Source organism: Sinohyriopsis cumingii, chromosome 13 (genome assembly GCF_028554795.1).
Source record: "Sinohyriopsis cumingii isolate HCF-2022 chromosome 13, ASM2855479v2, whole genome shotgun sequence".
In the NCBI taxonomy this organism is placed as follows: domain Eukaryota; kingdom Metazoa; phylum Mollusca; class Bivalvia; order Unionida; family Unionidae; genus Sinohyriopsis; species Sinohyriopsis cumingii.
This window is the reverse complement of record NC_142973.1, coordinates 51,175,996-51,197,041: the sequence shown is the minus strand read 5'-3', so window position 1 is coordinate 51,197,041 and position 21,046 is coordinate 51,175,996. Positions and strand designations below refer to the sequence as shown.

Genomic DNA, 21,046 nt, shown 5'->3' with positions numbered 1-21,046 from the left:
TAATGTAACAAAATGAGCTAATCCAATTGGAGAATATCTCGGTCAGTTAGAAGTTTTGGTTTGAAGTTAGTGACCTTGTATTTTCATTTCTTTTGGTATGAAGGTTTATTTTCAGAGAAGACTTGCTCCAAAATTTGTCTGTTCACCATCCTTGCTGCTAAACAAACTATCATCAGCTGTATACACTGGGCAAGTTAATTACACAATAAAATAAGAAGACCATGTTTGATAATTATTTATATTTACCTCCCCAAATCCATATAGAAGTGGTGTATCTTCATTTAGAGCTACCATCTGGCCACTGTCTGGAACATCTCTATGCTCAGTTATGCCTGTGCTATCTTCTTTCAACAAGTGACGAATTACATATTCCTTAATAACAATAAGATTTATTCTGTAATTCAATTGAAGGTTGATTCGAAAAAAAATTAATCTATATAAGAAAGATCTATTGTTTTATAGCCTAAAAATTACATTGCAATCACTCGGAAGCATATAATCGGTTTTATATTTTTTCCTTTACGTTAATCAACACTTCGTAAAAAAAAGATTAGCGTTAAAAACATGCATATAAATGTACGTTTACTATATAAATGTTATTCTGCCCTTATAATAAACGTTACTTCAGTTATGAGGTTAGTATCATAAGTGATACTGAAATTATTGTTATTAATTATTTTTACTCAACTTTTGCGTTTAATTGGATTTTGAATGCGTGTTTCTTGAGAGAAGGAGAGAAAAAGAAACTGAAAAGATGAAACCTTGCAGAGCTCAAATCTGCACTTGTAAAATATTAGCTGTATCATTGTTAAGGTCATTCATCAATGGTTGTTTCATCCCTAAAGGTATTCAAATCTTGCATAAATAAACTAATTTATTTGTCACATCAAGCATATCGATCTGTCTATTTACCTCTTTGTCTTTATATCTATATGATTGTATATATATATTCTCTAATGCTAAAGCTTCGTGAAAGCCCAAATCATACCCACACGCACACAGAAATACATATAAGTTAAACTAAAATGACAAATGAAGCCTTTTTGCACATACACCCGGACTCTATCCCCTCTATAATTTCCTTTGGCCCTATAAGTGAAATAGCTCCATATTCTCGAAGAAGAAGAAAAACCACATGACATGAATCTGGAAGAAAATAGAATATCTAAGGGAAAATCCAATGACCTGAAATCAACTCGAAATAAACATATTTAAATATTATATCAGTTAGGCCCAAACTCCTAACCACAATTACAGATAAAGGTCAAGTATACAATACAATTTAACAACACATAACAACATCTTAGTAACAAATCGTTTTCTGACTGCTCAGACAGACTGCCAAGTAAAATGAGGTCCTCTCCGAAAGCTGATCGTCTCTGTATTGTTACCTCCTCCCGGACGCTTTCCATGACATAGTACTTCTAACTCCCCAACATCTAAAAAATCATATGCAGACTGTATACGTGCCCAGGCACACGTTTCGACTAATGTGTGATCTTTCAATGCATTAACCAATCCAATCACTAGAAGTCTAGCAAGCAACATCACGATATTGATAAGGCACACGAGAATGCAATGGAAATAAGATGAATGGTCCCTTCCTAAATCTTGTAATTTGCACTTTAAATGTAGCAGCTATACTGCAATATTAATGATACCTACGGAGTGCCGGGATATATTCTGTTCCTCGAGTCAAGGTTGTATCTGGCTGTATCTGGCAAACTTGACAAGATGTTGGACATGCCAAATCACGTCAAACAAGTACATGCAGACACCTGGCCTTTCGATATGCAAAAGAGTGACGTTTAGCCCCTACGGAACTTGGAAAATTAGACTGCTTTGGAAAAATAGGTTATTTTCGATGCCAAAAAATCTTTCAGATGTTAAATTGTTTACTCTAAATATTTTAATTGAATTCCTTGACTAGAAGACTCAAAGTTCCGTCCATGTCATAACAAAGTACAGTGAGCGAACAAGACTACGGCAACATAGAGCTCAGCACTGTTTTATAGGCTTTCAATCCAGGCTCGGGTCTTGTGTTAAATATCACAAGTCAATCTCATGTTTTCTGCGGGGGCATGATTTACTTTTACAAGGTCTAGACTTGATACCAACAATGGAAAATTTAGATATTGGAAAAAGTTTGTGAGTAAGATTTCATTTCACTTATTTGGCAACTAAAAACCAAAACAAGCAGCCCCGTGAATCCAAATTAAAAACCAAAATCAGTTGGCAACCTACTGATATACAGGAATATGTACAGAAATGTATTTCTGATATTAGAAATAAAAGTACCTGACATTTTTATTCATAATTCAAATCTCAGTAAATAATAAATTAGGCTATGGAAAATTTATCCCCAAAGAAATATATGATACTAAGGAAGGCATATAAGGGTAATGCCACAATTATCATTGATCCAGATCAGTCATTGTTACAACCTAAGAGACAACTATGATTCTGGAATATTATCAGCCTTATACAACAACAATTTAATGCAATGGAAATCAGACATGAACTTTGAACATTACGTGACATTTTTATAATATATATTTTGTTCGAAAAGGAATTCAACTACTTGACAAGGAATAATTAATAAGAGATATTTTATCATCTTCCGACCATTTACAATCCGTTGAAATACTGGACTATACAAAAGGAAGTTCCGCAAAGTGCTCATTGATACCGATTGTTTATTTGATATCAAGCGTGTTGTCCAATGGATACATTCTTGTTTAGATTCACACTCTCAGACACAGTTTTCATATTTTAAAGATACAAATGATTTTCTGGTTAAACTGAATAAAAAATGAAACGTCGGTAAAAACAATTGTTTGTGCATATATATATATATATATATATATATATATATATATATATATATATATATATATATATACGGCTCATCTACGTACTCTGTTGCAAACAAGCTTCGATGCTTTGGATCTCCAGTGAAGTCTTTTGAGGAAAAGAATGGTCACTCAAACTTTAATGCCAGCTGTTCAACACTTTCTCTTCAGAAATGAGACTTATAGCCTCATCCAGATACTCTTCCGGTGTTTCTTCCGGTGTTTCTTCCTGTCTTTGCATCACACATTTAACGGTTTAAATCTGACTGTGATGATCGTTTTGACGTCCAAAAAGTAGCCATGGGTCAGAGATGTAATTCTTTCACCGACGTCATTAGCAAAACAGGAGAATACATGTAGGTCTTGTTCTTGCCATATGGACATCATGCCTATCTCTTAGCCTTTTTCTTCTGTGATTTTCGCTTCTGGTTTCAAAGACATTCTCTTCACCCGTTTGCATTATTTCTTAGCTTCACCCATTTGCATTATTTCGTAGCTTCTAACAGTCTAAATAAGTTTTTACAAGCTGTTAATTTCCAGAGGATTGTCAAATTCTGCATACAAGATGACGTTTGCCATTTTTGTCAGAGCTTCTGCCAATGGAAATTCCAAATGAAGTTGACCTGATTTTATAGAGTGAAAATTACACTCGTCGCTGACTTCGTCTGGAGTGAAATCAAAGGCACAAAACGTATAACCTCCTGTAAAATCCTCGTGCGAAATGTCGTGACTGGTGTTGGTACCTAATTAACCCGTGGCTTTATACAGGAACATGTAAGATCTCAAGCAATTTTTCTAAGTAAAGTTAAGTTCGACGGACCTGGTACACATAGTCTGGCCATCTCGAATGACGTCTATACGTCGAAATGTTTAAACTTGGAAGGATTATGATCGATGGTTCCGTCGCAGGCTGCAAGGCTGAAAATACCAGTGAGTAAACGTTTCGGTAACTGATCTAGCAAAAGATGATCTTCGATCTTGGATCGGAGTCCAGTGACAATCGTGAAAGTATTAACTTCCAATCGTCGTATCGGATATCTTGACTTTCGTTCTGCTTAAATTGGGACTGATGTCGTTTTTCACCTTTGGTTAAACTAATGCAGGGCACATTCAGAGTCGGGCTTTTTCGATGATGGTTTTGTACTCCTTAGCATCGACCTTCAGATAAAAGACAGTACTACGTCGATTCAGTCTCAGGCGTACATCCACTCCGTTCAATAAACATTTGTCTTACAACCACATATCCGAAAGCAAACGATCCATCAGTTCTAAACTGCATCCTTGTTTGATTTTGTTTCCATGGTCGTCTTCCCCATCTACAGCTGCTACTGTTTCGTTGAACTTGTCCAACTTTTCCGGTGTTCATACCCTGGATGCAACCAGATGTTTAGTAGTGTCTTCATTTCCGTACGTCAAGAGATTTTCTAGGTACTCTCGGTAATTGTTAGTATCAATGTTGCTGCTGATTAGTTTGTTATTCAAATAAAAATCCACTTGTCTAAAAAAAATGAGTGCATGACATTGTTGATGGAAGCTACTCTAGCATTGACACCTGGACTTTCAGGTACTAGCAACTGTCATTTAGATCAATGGATTCTTCGGTCTGTCCTTTGGTTTGATGTTCAAAAGAGGCTGATGTAGTCGATGGCATGCCCAACTGATTGAGCTCTGCCTGGAACATTCACAAAAATCCTGGGGCATCATGTTCTTAGTGATCAAAAACATAAATTTCCTGTATGTTCATCCTTTCTTATTCTTTCTCTTGAAGTGCTTATGAACTTTGAAGGGGTTTGGACGCCTCTTCCTCTCGTGTCTTTGTTGAGGCTGAAAAGAATGAATGCGTTGACCAGAAGCTTGAAGCGCATGTGTAGGGGTCTTTTTCAGTTTGAAGCAACACACTTTTGCCTGTTCTTACGAAAGCTTCTTTGGAACTTTGTTCGTCGACGATCACAGTTTAGAGAAATGCTTTTCGTTGCGTCAAAAGGGCATCTTTCAGAGTGTGCAATCTTCGAGTCACCGTTGGCTTTAACATGGCGGCCACCGTACGAAGATAATTGGGATGTACAAATTCACAGTTAAATTCGCGTTTCCACTTTCCTTGTAATCGGCAATTGCAAAATTCACTTTGAAAACAAATGACTCTCAATAACGCAGCGACTGCCTTTCCACTATCTTGTGTTCCACCAAATCGAAGTACAAAAAGTTCAAATTCAATCCCTCGTTCAATTCCAAAAGATAATGAACATAGTTATAAAATCATTCGTTGTATGATGTCGTTTGAACTCGGTGATATTCAGGTGTGTCCATCACGAATTTCAATCGAACTGGCATCAGGAAAATGTTACATTCAGACGACGAGCAATTTAGGGTACACAATCAGTGCACTTCGTTTGCTTTTGTCAAGGGCTTTGCCAAACTGATCGTTGAAAATAGTGGTAATCGTTCCGGCCTGATGTTGTACACTAAATTAATGGGCTGCAGAAAGTTTTATACTATATATGCTCAGTTTATGATTGTATGGCGTTGGTATTTTGGATTTGTAAAAGAGATACCCTCTTTGTCCAAGGTTTCTTGCATTTGTTCGTTCAGGATCTCGACAATAAACATCATTTGATTTCCACTGACATTCGGGACATGCATGCGATGAATGCTTTCTACCAAAGCTACTTTCCAATGAGTTTCGTGATCCAATTGTTTGGCCTTAGGTAAGGAGTTGTTGGGAAACACATCGTTAGAACTGTCACTCGGCAAAATTGAAAAAAAACTTGGTTATTCATAATCCGATGATTCTGCTTTCAGAGGAGCCATCTGATGTCAATGGAGGTTGAGTTTCCAAATGTTCCAAAAGAGGGTTGATTTTGCTGCTGCTGTGGCATGTGACTGACATTGCCCGCAAGGCCACCGTTGTTACTGCCATTGGAATATTTCAAGGAATGATTGACAATAAGGTAACATATGCAACTGCTGAGTACAATGGTCCACAATTCTTTGAGTCCGTGTGGCAATCTAAAATTGGACATAGCGGTTTCGATGACACAATACACCACAAAGATTTGGCAGAAAAATACATTTTGCGTTTGGGTCACCCGCTCACTACACCACACCCGTAGGGGTAATGTGTGTAGATCCTGAAGAGAGGAACTAGTGGAGGGAGTGGACGCTTCTGTATTTAACGGCATGAAGGTCACATTCTTTAATAATCGATTACTTGCGAAGCGGCAATCTAATAATCAAAACTCGGTGGATATCCTGTCCAGCGCACATTCACTTCTTAGATAAAGCCTTTCCCTACTTTACGTGTTTTTTTTATCAAGAATGCTTTCGTATACGTCGTCGTCTTTCTTGCTCACTCGTTGTCACTCGGGCAAGTAAACTGTTTCTGTTAATACTTCAATGTTCATGTCTTCCAATTTATAGACGGAAGGAAGGAGGCCACTCACTTATCCAATGACAATAACCTATTCAGTGTTCCGGTTAGGTAAACAACAAACTTTGAAAAAGGTGGGTTTAGTTTTTCCAATGTAAACATAATCTCCCGTCGATAACATTCCATGTTTCTTGGTGGCTAAAGGGGACGTCCCGAACAAGCGATATAACACTATCACTGTTATATGGGGTCCTTCCTTCGCGTGTTCGTCCGATGCTATTGAGATAATACTAATTGTAAGCTTAGATAAAACGTCGCAACACGTCGATTTACTTGAAAGTGTGTTGATATGTAAACTATTTCCATATGCGTTCTTTTAAAGTACGTTGAACAGTTTCAACGACACTGGTTTTGATTTCGGGATTCTCGGTGGTGAAAAAATGGATGTCTCTTTTCTGCAATTCTTTTTCGAAAGCTTGGTTCAAATATTTAGTGCATTTGTCTGTTTGCATCAGAGAGAGTGACGCCTACTTAGTTTGAAACCGTTTTAAAGATTGCATTAACTCGGAGCTCGTTTTAGAAGTAAAAAGCGACTAAAGGTGCTCTAGAAAAGACGTAGATGACACAAAACAAATATTTGTAAACGCTAATGCATGTTTCCTAATATGAGGAATCTGCTAAATCAGACTGCCATTGATGATCGATGTCCTCCACGGTGGTTTGACTTCAAGACAATTTTCGTCGAAGTGGCCTGGCGCATATTCCTATAACCATTTTTGCACGTCGCGTAAACGTGCAGTTTTAATTTTAGTTTGAGTATCACGATACAATTTTCGAGCTCCTTGGTAACACGCAGCATGAGCATGATTGTAGTAAGGCTCTCCTTGAGGACTCTCTTAAATACGTCACTCACTGTTCAAAGATGACACTCTTTGATTCGTGGGAATTGGAGACTGCTTGACGTATCCTACGTGCCACAGCAGTAGAAAGCGATGGTGGTGGTAAAGGGGTCACTTCTCGCTTGCTTTCTTTTTCACTTTTGTTTGTCCTTCTTTCTTTGCTGCTTCTGCCGAAGATGGGATCGACATAATTACTTTTGACCAAAGCTTTTATTTCTTCTCGTCAGGACGTTTGGGAAGGTGTCAACAAGGAAGCGGTTGAAATTGGAATGGCCATGGGAGCCGACGGAGTTTGAAACAATTCTCATGTGTCCTCTTATTCTTTCATCCGTGTGGCTGCGTCAGTCTTGGTAGCATTGGGCATTTCGCTTTTCATGATGGCCTTAAAATCTTTCAGAGTAGATTTAGCTGTTCCGTCTTAAGCTTTCTGGTGAAAATGTTGGAACAGTAGTAAAACTTTGCCGTCCCTTCCAACTTTTTCCGTTTCTGATAAATCGGTGCGATCCATCAACGATTCTGATTCTTGCTGTAGACGTTGTATCCCAGAAAGATCAGGATTCGTAGGTAAATCAGTTGTGTTTTGTTCGTACTAACGATGAAAATTGATCGTTTTAACCTTCTAATAATGCCTCCAAAAAGCAGCCCAGCAATCGATCCTAAGAAACGAGCATTCACTTTGAGCAAGGACCTAATCGGCATGAGTAGAAAGCGTCCGCGTTGAACCAGAATCTTTATCTTTTGACCGATAGGTATTTTATTTTTAACCATTCGGTAAAGAACGTGTTAGTTTTGTTCTAAGCGTTCTTTCTACGGCTAGGACAAAGGTACCGTTCCTTTCATGATATTCAAACAACATTTACACACGATAACGACGAATTCTTTAAAAGCTGTCTGAATGAATAGTTTTCTCATCGGTTGACTGGATTTGGCCAGTATCTACAACATATGCCAATGTTTGGCTTAACAAGGAGGCAGTAGCTTTCTTTTTCCATGTTTGTTTGTTTTTGCAGGAGAGTGGTGTGCACGTCTTGGGGGGACATCATTTTCTTTCAGAAGCAAAACACACTGAGGTGAATCATCTGATACACGTCATTTTTATACTGGAATTCGGCTCCAATGAATACGTCTTAGCAACATTGTGACGGGCATCACTCAACGATGAGGTGTTTTCAACGGGAAAAATATTGACAGTTCCTGTTTGGATAAATCCAGAACAACTTTGTAACACTCCCGTTCTGTCTTGGACTTTGTTCGTCGGTGAGAGTACCTTTCTAGCGGCAACAGCTGAAGCTAAAGTAGAGGGCGTCGCAGCTGGAGAAGTTCCATTAGAAATGGGTTTCCATTTTTCATTAAATTAAGACAGACGACTGTTAAATATGGTCAACGACGAAGTCAACGAGACTGGAGTCAGTGTCTTTGTTGAGCATGGTTTTGGTGTGTACGGTTGTGTCCGTGCAGTAGTGCCTCTCTTCCTAGTAGGTATTATCCTATGACTTTGTCTTCTTCTTCATCTTGGGGCTTTTGTTTTTCTTGGAATGTACACTTGCCTTGGCACAACCACTCTTCTTGTTTGAACGTCCTTTCGGACAGAATTTTTCTTGGTGGTCACTTGTGCATTATGACCCCCATTGTAAAAGTGAACGAATGATGACACCACTTAGAGAGCCGCAACCCCCAGGTTTAAAAATGATTAGTTTGTGGGTCTGAGTATTGATTCTCTGATTTGCCAGTTATGACAATACCATGCCACTTTATGTTTTTCGGATGAAGCGTTTATATTTGATGAGGGATCTGGATGATGTGTTGATTTCCAAGTAAACCATTGCCAGACTTCTTTGAGACTGGCTTCTAACAAATGGGTACACAGTTGTGCATATGTTTTTCTCGACTGATGCCGAACAGGGAAGGAAAAAAATTGCCTAGAAGATGAGAGTGAAAGGATGTCATGTCGACAGCTGTTGGACAGAAAAGAAGTATATAATTTAACCAGGGAATTCCCAACTCTTTGGCAAACACTAGCACTGAAGATTTATCTTTTGGACCTTTAAACAATACCACGTAATGGTCATTGAGACTGATGGTACGATGGGCTTTCCTTTTATAAATCTAAGTTTAAACAATATAAATGATACTAGCATTCCGATGATGTCCATTTGCGTGTAAAACAAACTTTTCTCTTTGTCTTCTCCTAACATGCCGTCTGAGATGACCTGATGTGCTTGACTCCAGTCAAAACATGATCCTGTTATCTTCGCAATTAATTCCTTCGACAAACACAGTGTATTCTCCATGACTTTGTTAAAGTAGAGTGCAAGCCGATTGCCACTCTTTGTAACACTACCATATGCATTGAGGTGGACGATCAATCAAATGGACTTTATGTTCAAAAATACGTTAGCCAAATTCGCTTTTGCCTGAACCACTCGGTTCAGCAATCAACATGTTAAATGGATGATGTTGATGCAGTGCCTAAAAGCTTTGACGATCTAATTTTTGTCAGTCACTTTCAGAACAGAGGAAGAATATTAAGAGGAAGATAGCGAAGGTGTTCAGAATTCTGCAAATAACATGGATAACACACGAAACCTTATTTTTTTATACGCATTTAATGTTTTCAAGAATTTAAAATATGTAAAGAGCTAAGAGATAAATGACTACATACATGAATAAAATACGATCAAAACTGCCAAAGCTGCACATAAACAGGTCAACGTACAATATACCCGATGACAGTGCTCTCCAATATCTATGCTACACGCTCTAAGGTTCTGTTAGTTTCTACACTATTCACTGTCTCTAATGTTTCCTCCAAGAATGGTTTTCATTCATTTTCATACGAACAACGGTACTGCCCTGAATTCTGATTACCTCCTTCTAGGATTCTTCTGCCACTGTTTCTAAAATGGGTGTGAATGTCATGTCCATTTCGTGGTCACCTTCATTCCTTGGATCGTTTACAAATATCTTTGGCATAGTTAGCCAGTTCTTGTATCCAAGCATCGACGCCAAATGTTTCTAGTCAGGTACATCGTTCAAAATGTTCGTGTACGTCATATTTAAAGTGGGAGGAGCGACCATGATGATTTTACAGGTACTGTTCATAAATGGTCCAAAATGAATCTGCTGGTAAACGAAATCCGAGAAACACAGACACTAACACACACACAACATAGCGTTCAAAATTCAATGAAAACACTCTTTGCAAAAGGTTGTGGAAATTCAGTAAGGTCTGAATGCTTATACTGACTTCCTCTCACGGAATTTGTTGAAACATTGCTGATAAAGGTCGTGGCATGGTAAGTTTTTATATATTGGTTGAAGTAACAGATGTAGAGACTAACTTCTGCTCTTTATGGATAATGATATATCTCAGTGATAATATTGAAATCTCGTAGTGGAAGTTTTCTAAAGACGAATACTCTGAACACGCTCTTGAGATGTTTACTATCTTAGTTCACTTCTTTCACATTCCTCTCGTGCATTTCTGTCTAACAGTTAAGTACTAAAAATATTTCGCTCTTCTTTGTTGTGATAGAATGTGTTTTTTTATGCTAGGTATTGAATTTCTATGGTCAATCTAAATATAATATCCATTCAGAGTAGCGTAAATACTTCTTATGGCTTTGTAATCGATAAAGATATTACTTTGCTCCGACGAAAGGAAGATAGTGACAATGCGGAGACCATCCAGCATAGTCCACGGTAAGCCAAGTACTTCTGCCCACATTCGTGAAGTGACACACAGCTCAAATATTTGACTTTATCTCCTTCTTGCAAGCAGACAAATCCATATCTAGCTAATTGTTTGTAAGTAGGTCCATCCATATAATATGGCTGTCAGAATAAAAAAGGAATTGCTTGCTTGTCCTTTTTAAAGGAAGTTTAAACTTTGTACACACAATATCAAGTTTAATAATAAGAATCACAAGAAGTTGTAAAGTGAATCATGTTGTACTAGTAGTAAACGTACTAGTAACAATACTACATGGTTAATTCCCAAACATATGCATTAACAATACCCTATTTCCCACCACTGATTCTGTGATCTCTAATACCTGATGTAGCAACAATTCTACATAGCTGTCCACCAAACCCATGTAGTAACAATACCCTATTTCTAGTCATTGATTTGATTTCTTCAAATTCTGATGTAGTGACCATACTATATAGCTCTCCAGCAAACCCATGTAGTAATATTACCCTATTTCTAGGCACTGATTTTGTGATCTCCAAAGCCTGATGTAGTAACAATACTACATAGCTCTCCACCAAACCCATGTAGTAACAATACCCTATTTCTAGGCACCGATTTGTTTTCTTCAAAATCTGATGTAGTAACAATACTACATAGCCTTCCCCCAAACACATATAGTAACAATACCCTATTTCTAGGCACTGATTTGTTTTCTTCAAAATCTGATGTAGTAACAATACTACATAGCCTTCCCTCAAACCCATGTAGTAACAATACCCTATTTCTAGCCATTGATTTGTTTTCTTCAAATTCTGATGTAGTGACTATACTACATAACTCTCCAGCAAACCCATGTAGTAATAGTACCCTATTTCTAGGCACTGATTTTGTGATCTCCAACGCCTGATGTAGTAACAATACTACATAGCTCTTCACCAAACCCTTGTAGTAACAATACACTATTTCTAGGCACTGATTTGTTTTCTTCAAAATCTGATGTAATAACAATACTACATAGCTCTCCCCCAAACCCATTTAGTAACAATACCCTATTTCTAGGGCACTAGTTTTGTGATTTCCAAGCCAGATGTAGTAACAATACTACATAGCTACCTCCCAAACACATGTAGTAACAATACCCTATTTCTAGGGCACTGATTTTGTGATTTCCAAACCTGATGTAGTAACAATACTACATAGCTCTTCAGCAAACCCATGTAGTAACAATACCCTTTTTCTAGGGCACTGGTTTTGTGATTTCCAAACCTGATGTAGTAACAATACTACATTGCTCTCCGATGACATAATATTACTTGCAAATGTAGCATTTTTACATTGTTATACTTGACATCCTTTTGTAAAAATGTTGTTCCTAGGAGACTGCATTGTTCTGAAGCTGTCATCAACAAGCCTGGTTTAATAGTATGGCCAGTAATAATACAGTCTAGTTGAGATTGTTGAAGGTGCTATTTATATAAGATATTCAGTATAATGAAGTACTTGTACACAACATTTTAATCATCATAAAATATAGATATTTTCAACAGTAATGTAATACACAATTTCTTTCTCATGTAACAGAATTAAAATGTCACTAGCATCTCATGCTGTTATTTCTGGTAGTTCTTCCATATAAGGCAGATATTTGGGTAATTCTTTCCTTAGGAGGCTGTTAGTTTCATATAAATTCTGTTCTGCTCTTCCATCGATCTCTTTTCAACATTTAGCCTATGCATAGAGTCATTGTCTCCACTAATACAGAGTTTTGCCCTCATCAATTTTCTGAAAAGATAAAATAGTTTATTTGAAAACATTGCAGACACTAGCATGGAAATTTTGTTAATGCTATTCTGATCCACCATGCACATAGCATATAATATGACCTTTAAAACTATATATGGTTATAGGGTGCTCTGAACAGCTTCCAGGAGCTTACCCAAGGGCATCACTGGAGAATGGGAAGACCTAAGTGTGTAGTTATGAAGCCTATTACGTATGCCATCTTTCAGATCTCCACCTGCATTTCTTAAGAACCTACATTATGTATGTATGTATCAGCATACATATAAATGGATGGACAGGCTGGATCGTAAATGTGTGTGTGATTTGGATTTTAAAGTAGCTTTAACCATTTTTCAGTCATATCGCTACAATGCCCACAGTGTAGCAGTTTACATAGATGTTGGGGCATGATGTCCCACCCAGTCACATTATCCTGACACCAGATCAAGCAGTCTTAACACTAACCTCTTAATGTCTTGGCAGGATCATATAATATCTGCCTTTACAAAAAGCAGAATAGTACATTTATTATGAAAACTGAATATAAACTTCTAAAATATTTTGTAATATTTAGTAGTGAGAATATTTTCAAGCTGGCCTTGATCGATTTAATATTAAATTATTTGATTTACCCAGTTTACATTCAGTATCTGTTAGACCAGAAGTTGAAAGATTGTGTCAAGTTCCTGACTACTTTGTAGTAATGATAAACATTAAACTGCATGCAATTGCAAAACAACACTTGCTATTAAGGCCAATAGACTTCAGATTTCACATGGACAGTAATGTCCATACTCTCATGATGAACATTATATGTGAGAGTTAGAGTCATTGCAGTGATGATTTATCACATAATCTGCATATGAACTATGGCAATTATACAACGAGTCAAGTTACTTAAATCATGGTCTAAGAAAGTTTCCTAACCTGTTTTAACTTCAGGTGATGGAAACTTTGATTCCACATGTCCAAAAATGTTGACCGACTAACTGCATGGATCATTTGTTTTTTCATGCAGATTCTTCTCGTATATTGTTAATTTTTTAGATTTGTAAGGCAGCATCATATCACCATTAACTGTCATTCTGTCAGCATGGTCGTATGCATAATCCTGAAGCCAAGATATTGCATGTTCTCTTCCTTGTCCTTTACCACTCTCTTTTCTGTATCCAGCTGAAATTGTGCCACCCTTAGATTTCTTTATGTATTTGTAATAGAAATGTTTGTCAATCCTATACAAACATCTGAAGCAAATCTACAAACACGCTTTCCATCAACCGCTCTGGTGGTCTAGTGGTTAGAGCATCTGCCTCATATACGGGAGGTCGTGGGTTCAATCCCCGGTCGAGTCATACCAAAGACTTACAAATATGGTACAGTACTAACATCTGCCTTGCTTGGCGATCAGCATAAAGATGTTAGTGTTGCGACTGGTCGGCCTGCATACCAGGTTACTGTGACTGGGTGGGACACCATGCAACATGTCTGCGGCATGATGCCCCCAGTGCTAAACATCACTATAAACTGTCACTCTCCAGACATCGTAGCGATATGACTGAAAAATTGTTAAAGCTATGTTAAAAATCCAAATCACACATACATACACACACACAAGCTTTCCACCATCAGTAAAATAAGAAACATTCCTTTTTTGTCCTTCCCATCAGCTATTTTGTCAAAAAAAGCACTCAACTCTGCTTTCAAAACAGTTGTTCAGTATCAATATCTTGCTTGTTTGATATCAGTTTCTGTTATCATTTTTAGACAGTAATTCACACATTGTTTTGCTTTCTGTAAGCATGTTGTTACATCTTGCATAGCTTTTCCCAGCAGCTTGGAGTTACTGTAAGTTCTTAATTGTTTGCTCTTATTCGATTTGCATGTATCATCAAAGATGTAATTGTATATGCTTAAATCATAGATGTATATGCTTAAATCATAGGTTTTAGAGTTAAATTGTGTTATAAAATGTATAAGTTTAAATTTGTTTTTTGTTCTTTTATTTTACTTCATATTTTGGTACAAGAACATAAACATCAGTAAAACACACTTTATAGCTATAATGATTCAACAATGAACATTTTATCTTCAAAATACAAGAAAATTAGAATTGTTTCGGCTTTTTAAATGACACTAAAACTTTGAGCATCACCACATGCCCTATCTTCCAGCTGCAAATAATGTCATAACTAATTAACAAATATATTTCTTGCTAAAATGCAATTCTGGATAAAGTGCATACATCTGTTGTTGGGTTTAATGCCATTTTTCAGCACATGAAAGACTATACATGGCGGCCAGTATTAATGGTGGAGGAAGAACCCGGAAAAACCCCGGTAGGAACCACCAACCCACCAGAAGCTACTGGCAAGCTTTCTCACATACCCACATTAGCCGAATCCAAGACTCGAACCCACACAGACAGGGGTGAAATGGCAGTGATCTGTAACGGAGAGCGCTTACGACCACTCGGCAACTTGCATACATTTGATGTCACATGAAAACTAAGGATCACTAAGATCATGAACATTTTTATATGATGAAGTGAACATTTAAGTGGATAAGTGCATTCAGTTGTGTCACTCTCCCCGTTTTGAGGCTTAAATTGCATGCTTGAACTGGAAGCTACATCAACAGACTCACATTTATTTATGTATTGCTGTGATGTGCTTATATTAATGGCACAATAAGAACTGTAAAAATTCTACACATACCTACATCTACAAAACGTATTGTTCCGCACCACCTGGTTAAATAATAAATTATACTAAATTTTAATCAGAAGTAGGATATTGAAGAATCATATAAAATAATGTAATTGCGAACTGCTACATCTGAAGAAAAAAAAAAAGGTAGATATTACAATTAATTACAAGCAGAATAGATAAAATCCTCAAATACACTGCATTTATTTTAAGGTTTATAAATATTTTGTGGTATAACATTTAAAATGCTACATACCTTGATAACTTCAGTAAATGATAGGTTTTCCATCTGGATATCCATGAAGCAACTTCTTGAATATGCTGGTTTTGTAGAAGTTATTGATGATCCAAATCCATCAACATCATCTTTCTTAGTCATGTTGTCATCTTGAAAAGTGTTGTGTTCCTCTGCAACTGAGCATCATGACTTTTTGACAGATCTTCTTGCAAAGAACTTCCCAATTTGTCAGTAAGTGCTGTACCCAGAACGTCAATACTTTTGGATATAGCATTATCCTGCCACACATAATTTTCCATTAATGAGGTTCCTAAAGCATTATTGCTTTCAGTTTCATAATTGTTTTCCATGGAATTGCCTACTTCATCAAAGCCCAAGTCTGTTTCACTGACCATTTCAGTGTTATGTGGCAATACATTCAAGGATTTACTTCAGGCAGCTTATAATACTAACCCATTTAATAAGCCATATGTTTACATTTACTGCTAGATATTAGCAGTTAAAATACAAAGCATTGGGCATTGCATGAATCACATCTAGCATAACTAATGTGAGTAATTGGATTTTATCCAGTCCTTACCCTTCTGAATTGTTTTACAACTAGAGAGCCAATTGGGATCCCATTCATTACCCAACAGGTGCTGACATTTAGTTTGATACTCCCATCATCATTTCTCAGACACTAGTTAATTGTACAAATATAGTCCAACATAACCCACATGTGTCTTGCTATGTCAGGCAAAAGAACTGCTCTGCCATTCTCTGTAACTGCTATCTCAACAGCTATAAACTTTGATCTTTTTACACAAGGGATTTGTCTCTCCATTTGAAGTAATTATAACATAACTTTACCAAACCTGAGTTTTCTCCATACTACAAGTGGGAGGGGGATATGCTTTCCTTTATTCTTGAAACACTCAATTTCCTTGCATGCACTCTGATTAGAAGTATATTTAAGATGGAATAATATTTACAACAGATGTAGACAGAAATGGAGTTGCATTTCTGTCCTACAGAATAATGATTACATCATATGGACAAGAACTTTGAGCATGTATGTATGTGTGTATGTATGTATGTATGTATGTATGTATGTATGTATGCATGGCACATCTGCCAGTAGCTTCTCTTGGGTCGATTAATTAATTAATTAAATAATTAATACTGGCCACCATGTATAGCCTATTGTGTGCTGAAAAATGGCGTTAAACCCTACAACAACAAAAACAGCAACAATGGCACATCTGCACTATCATAGCCACCACATAGAGCCAGGTTAATTAGGTAGTAATATTTGTTAAGTTTAATTTGCTGATAATTGTAACTGATGAGATAATCCACTCTCAGATTTGAGCAAATTCATGTGGGTGCTCTTAGGACTGATTGAATGTATATTTAAATTGTATTTGAAACAACTTCCAAACTCAATATCAAGCCCTAATAGTCAGGGTTGGTTCATCATGCTAAAACTATTATACACATAGGTAGACCATCTCCAATCATATTCTAAACTTCAAAGCCTAGAGACAAGAAAAGTTTGGAGGACATGTGCAATATTATTAATAAATCAACTCATCCATATATCCAGGATTGCATAATTCCTAAACTTTCATCAAAATACTCAAGATAACTAGTAGATTTACTTTGTGTTTTTATTTTGGAAAACAGTAACATTTCCAAGTCTGGACATATATTTGTTCATTCAGAAAGTGCTCTTGTTTTTACATCTTAATGAATCTCTCTCTCTCTCTCTCTCTCTCTCTCTCTCTCTCATTAAGAATATATTTCAACTCTAGTGGTTTTTCACACACTTCTGCTGGGGAACTAAGGCCAGCAAAGCAACAAATTTATTAAAAAATAAATGATTTTAAAGTTTTTTTTAATCTTTTTCAAATAATCTTGCTAAAATATTTTTCTTATAAAATATATGTTGAAAAGGTAAAAGTGTAAAAAACACATTGAACAAATATTCTCATGAAGACAGTCACAGTCTCTAGGCTGAAATTTTGTTTTGAAATCAATTTCATTACTTCTTTATAACTGCTGAACGTGGTAACCATCTCTGATATTCTTCAACAATAACACCATCTTCAATTTAACTGCTACGGTGGACATATTGGAATCCATACTGGCATCATTATTATTTAGGACCAACAAGACATCATAAGAAGTCTTTTGGTGGAAATCCCATGTTGATATTACTTTCTATTTTGGAGGAGAACAATCTGGTGTATGCTCTTCATGTTAATCTTTAAATAATCCCAGCCCTTTTTTCTAAACATATGGATAACAAGTTGGTTCACTATAAGAATTTGTGGAAAGCATTATCATATTAATGTCTACCATTTTTTCTTTAAATCAGAAAATATTTTATTCTCATCATACTAAAAATATTTACAACTCTCTCTCTCTCTCTCTCTCTCTCTCTCTCTCTCTCTTTACATTATTTGATTGACCAGATATTTAATATAAAGGCCTCATTGGTTGTTAACACCTGCTGTGCATCCAACTGTGTTTTGCTAACATCATCAGCATGCTAAACAATTATGAGCTCACAGTTAGCAAATTCCTCAGTAAGGAGAGTGCAATCATCATTGGCGACTCGGTCTCGAAAGACCATGCGAATAGCGCCCTTGGGGTGTTATCTGTCTCTGTTGGCATCGTCTGCTGTGGCTGTGCAGGCCTATACGTGAGTGACAGTCCCTACTGCAGTTGGTGCAGACATACTGGGAAGTCTGCGTTACTGTGGTTGCTGCTGCGTTCTTCTTTCTCTTACGTTTCTCTGCCGCCAACTGGCCTCTCCTCGCATCAGCGACTGATATGCCATTGTTTACCATCAGTCTCCAGGTACCTCGGTCCTCGGCCAGCTCTTCCCAGCCATCAGGTGAAATGTTGCATGCCTTCATGTCCCTCTTGCACACATCTTTGAAAGGAGTGAGGGGCGTCGGACTCTTCTCATGCCAGTGGCCAGCTGTCCATATAAGATGTCCTTTGGCAGCCTTCCATCCTCCATGCGTTGGACGTGACCCAGCCATCGAAGGCGGCGTTTAATTAGCAGGGAGTACATGCTGGGGTACTTGCACGTTGCAGGATCTCGCTGTGTGGAACACGGTCTTGCCAGCTGATTTTCAGGATGCGTTTTAGGCACCGTATATGGAAGGAGTTGAGCCGGCGTTCTTGCCTCATGTAGGTACTCCAGGTCTCACTTCCATATAGAAGGGTGCTGAGAACGCAGGCCTGGTAGACTTGGACCTTGGTGTGCTCTGTCAGCGCGTTGTTTTCCCACACCCTCTTCGTTAATCGAGCCATGATGGTATTTGCCTTTCCAAGCCTTCTGTCCAGCTCCATATCAATCGAGAGAGTGTTGCTGATGGTTGACCCTAGGTAGGTAAAGTTGTTGACTGCTTCCAGGGTGACACCATTGATTTTGATTGAAGGGGCAATGGTGGTATCTTGCACGCTGACATTTGTTTTTTCCAAGCTGATGGTGAGACCAAACTGCGTGCAGGCAACAGCAAAACGGTCTCCCAGTCTCTGGAGGGCTTCCTCGGTGTGGGCCACAAGAGCTGCGTCATCTGCAAAAAGCATCTCCCTGATGAGCACACCTCTCACTTTTGTCTTTGAGCGCAGTCGTGCCAGGTTGAACAGCCTCCCGTCGGACCTGGTGTGTAGATATATGCCATCCGTGGACGTGTCGAAGGCGTAGGACAGGAGCAGGGAGAAGAAGATCCCAAAAAGTGTTGGTGCCAGCACGCAGCCCTGCTTCACACCACTGTTAATTGGGAAGGAGGTTGAGGAGGATCCATCATACAGGACTGTTCCCTTCATATCTGCATGGAAAGAGATTATCATGCTGAGAAGTTTTGGGGGGCAACCGATCTTACTCAGAAGTTCAAAAAGGCCCTTCCTGCTGACCAAGTCAAATGCCTTGGTGAGGTCGATGAACATCATGTAGAGTGGTTGACCTTGCTCTCTGCTCTTCTCTCGGAGTTGTCGTAGGGAGAAGATCATGTCTGTCGTCGACCTGCCTGCTCTGAAGCCGCACTGTGATTCCGGGTACACACGGTCTGCCAGCAACTGCAGCCTGTTGAGTATGATGCGGGCGTACACTTTACCAACAATACTCAAGAGCGAGATCCCTCTGTAATTATTACTGTCACTGCGGTCGCCCTTGTTTTTGTAAAGGGTCACAATTGTGGCATCACGCATGTCTTGGGGGACTACTCCTTCCTCCCAGCAGCGGCAAAGTAGCTCGTGCAGTGGTTTAATCAATGCTGGTTTTCCACATTTGACAGCTTCGGGCGGGATGCTGTCACTACCTGGTGCTTTGTCGTTTGGAAGGCAGTCGATTGCTTTGCTGAGCTCCTCTAAGGTTGGCACTTTGTCGAGCTCTTCCATGGTGGGCAGATTCTTTATGCTGCTGAGGGCTGCATCAGTGACTGACGTTTCTCGGGAGTATAGTTCTGAGTAGTGCTCCACCCATCTGGCCATCTGTTGCCCACGGTCTGTGATCTTCTTTCCCGTCAGGGATTTCAGGGGTGCGACCCCTTTCACTGTAGGGCCTAGAGCCTTCTTGATGCCACTGTACATACCTTGGATGTGTCCGGACTCGGCACTGCGCTGGATCCCTTCACACAGTTGTTGCCAGTACTCGTTCGCACACTGTCTAGCAATGCGTTGGGTGTTACTTCGGGCACATCTGAGAGCAGCAAGCGTCCGTTCATTAGGGCATTTTTTGTAAGCTGTGAAGGCTTTTCGTTTCTCCTCGATTTGTGGTTCCATCCTTGATAGGTGTGCATTGAACCAGTCCTGGCTGGGTCGTTCCTTTTTGCCAAACGTTGACATAGCTGTACTGTAGATGGCACCCTTCATGGCGTTCAACTTGGCTGTAGCGTCGTACTCAGGCAGGTCCTGGAGAGCCTTGTTCAGGGCAGACACATACTCCTCCACCTTGGCAGGGACTGACATCTGCGCAGTGCTTATGCGAGGACGTCCTTTTGGTTTTGAGCGGTGTGGCGTGTGTGGCTGTAGTCGCACTCTGCGGCTCACAAGTGCATGGTCGGAGTCACAGTCTGCACTGTGGTAGGTTCTGGTGGAGAGGACGCTGTTAAGGGCAGAGCGCCTGGTGATGACCAAGTCGAGTTGGTGCCAGTGATGAGATCTGGGGTGTTTCCATGACACTTTGTGTTGTGGCTTACACTTGAAGAAGGTGTTTGTGATGCACAGGCCATGGTAGGTGCATAGCTCCAGCAGTCTCTGGCCGTTTTCGTTGGTCTTTCCAGTGCCATGATATCCGAGGCAGGTAGGCCATGACTCGTGGTCCGCACCTACTCTGGCATTAAAGTCGCCGAGGAGGAATAGTGGTTCATTTTTGGGGCATCCTTTGATCTGTTCGTCCAGCTGCCCATAGAACTGATCCTTCACGTGTTCTGATGACGTGAGGGTTGGGGCGTAGACACGGATGATGTTGACAGGACCTGAAGCAGTGGTGAGGCGGATGGACAAGAGA

General features: G+C 38.9%; 1 long non-coding RNA gene across 1 annotated transcript in view; it reads right to left on the bottom strand.

The window, feature by feature from the left end:
• Window positions 1–242: 242 nt before the first annotated feature.
• The window catches only part of LOC149785542 (uncharacterized), a 43,040-nt gene continuing 22,236 nt past the window's right edge, over window positions 243–21,046 (bottom strand). The window contains exons 2-3 of the long non-coding RNA XR_016413516.1: window positions 762–797; window positions 243–372 (exon numbers count right to left, since the gene is read on the bottom strand). This is a non-coding gene — a long non-coding RNA (uncharacterized LOC149785542). The remainder of the gene's footprint in view (window positions 373–761; window positions 798–21,046) is intronic.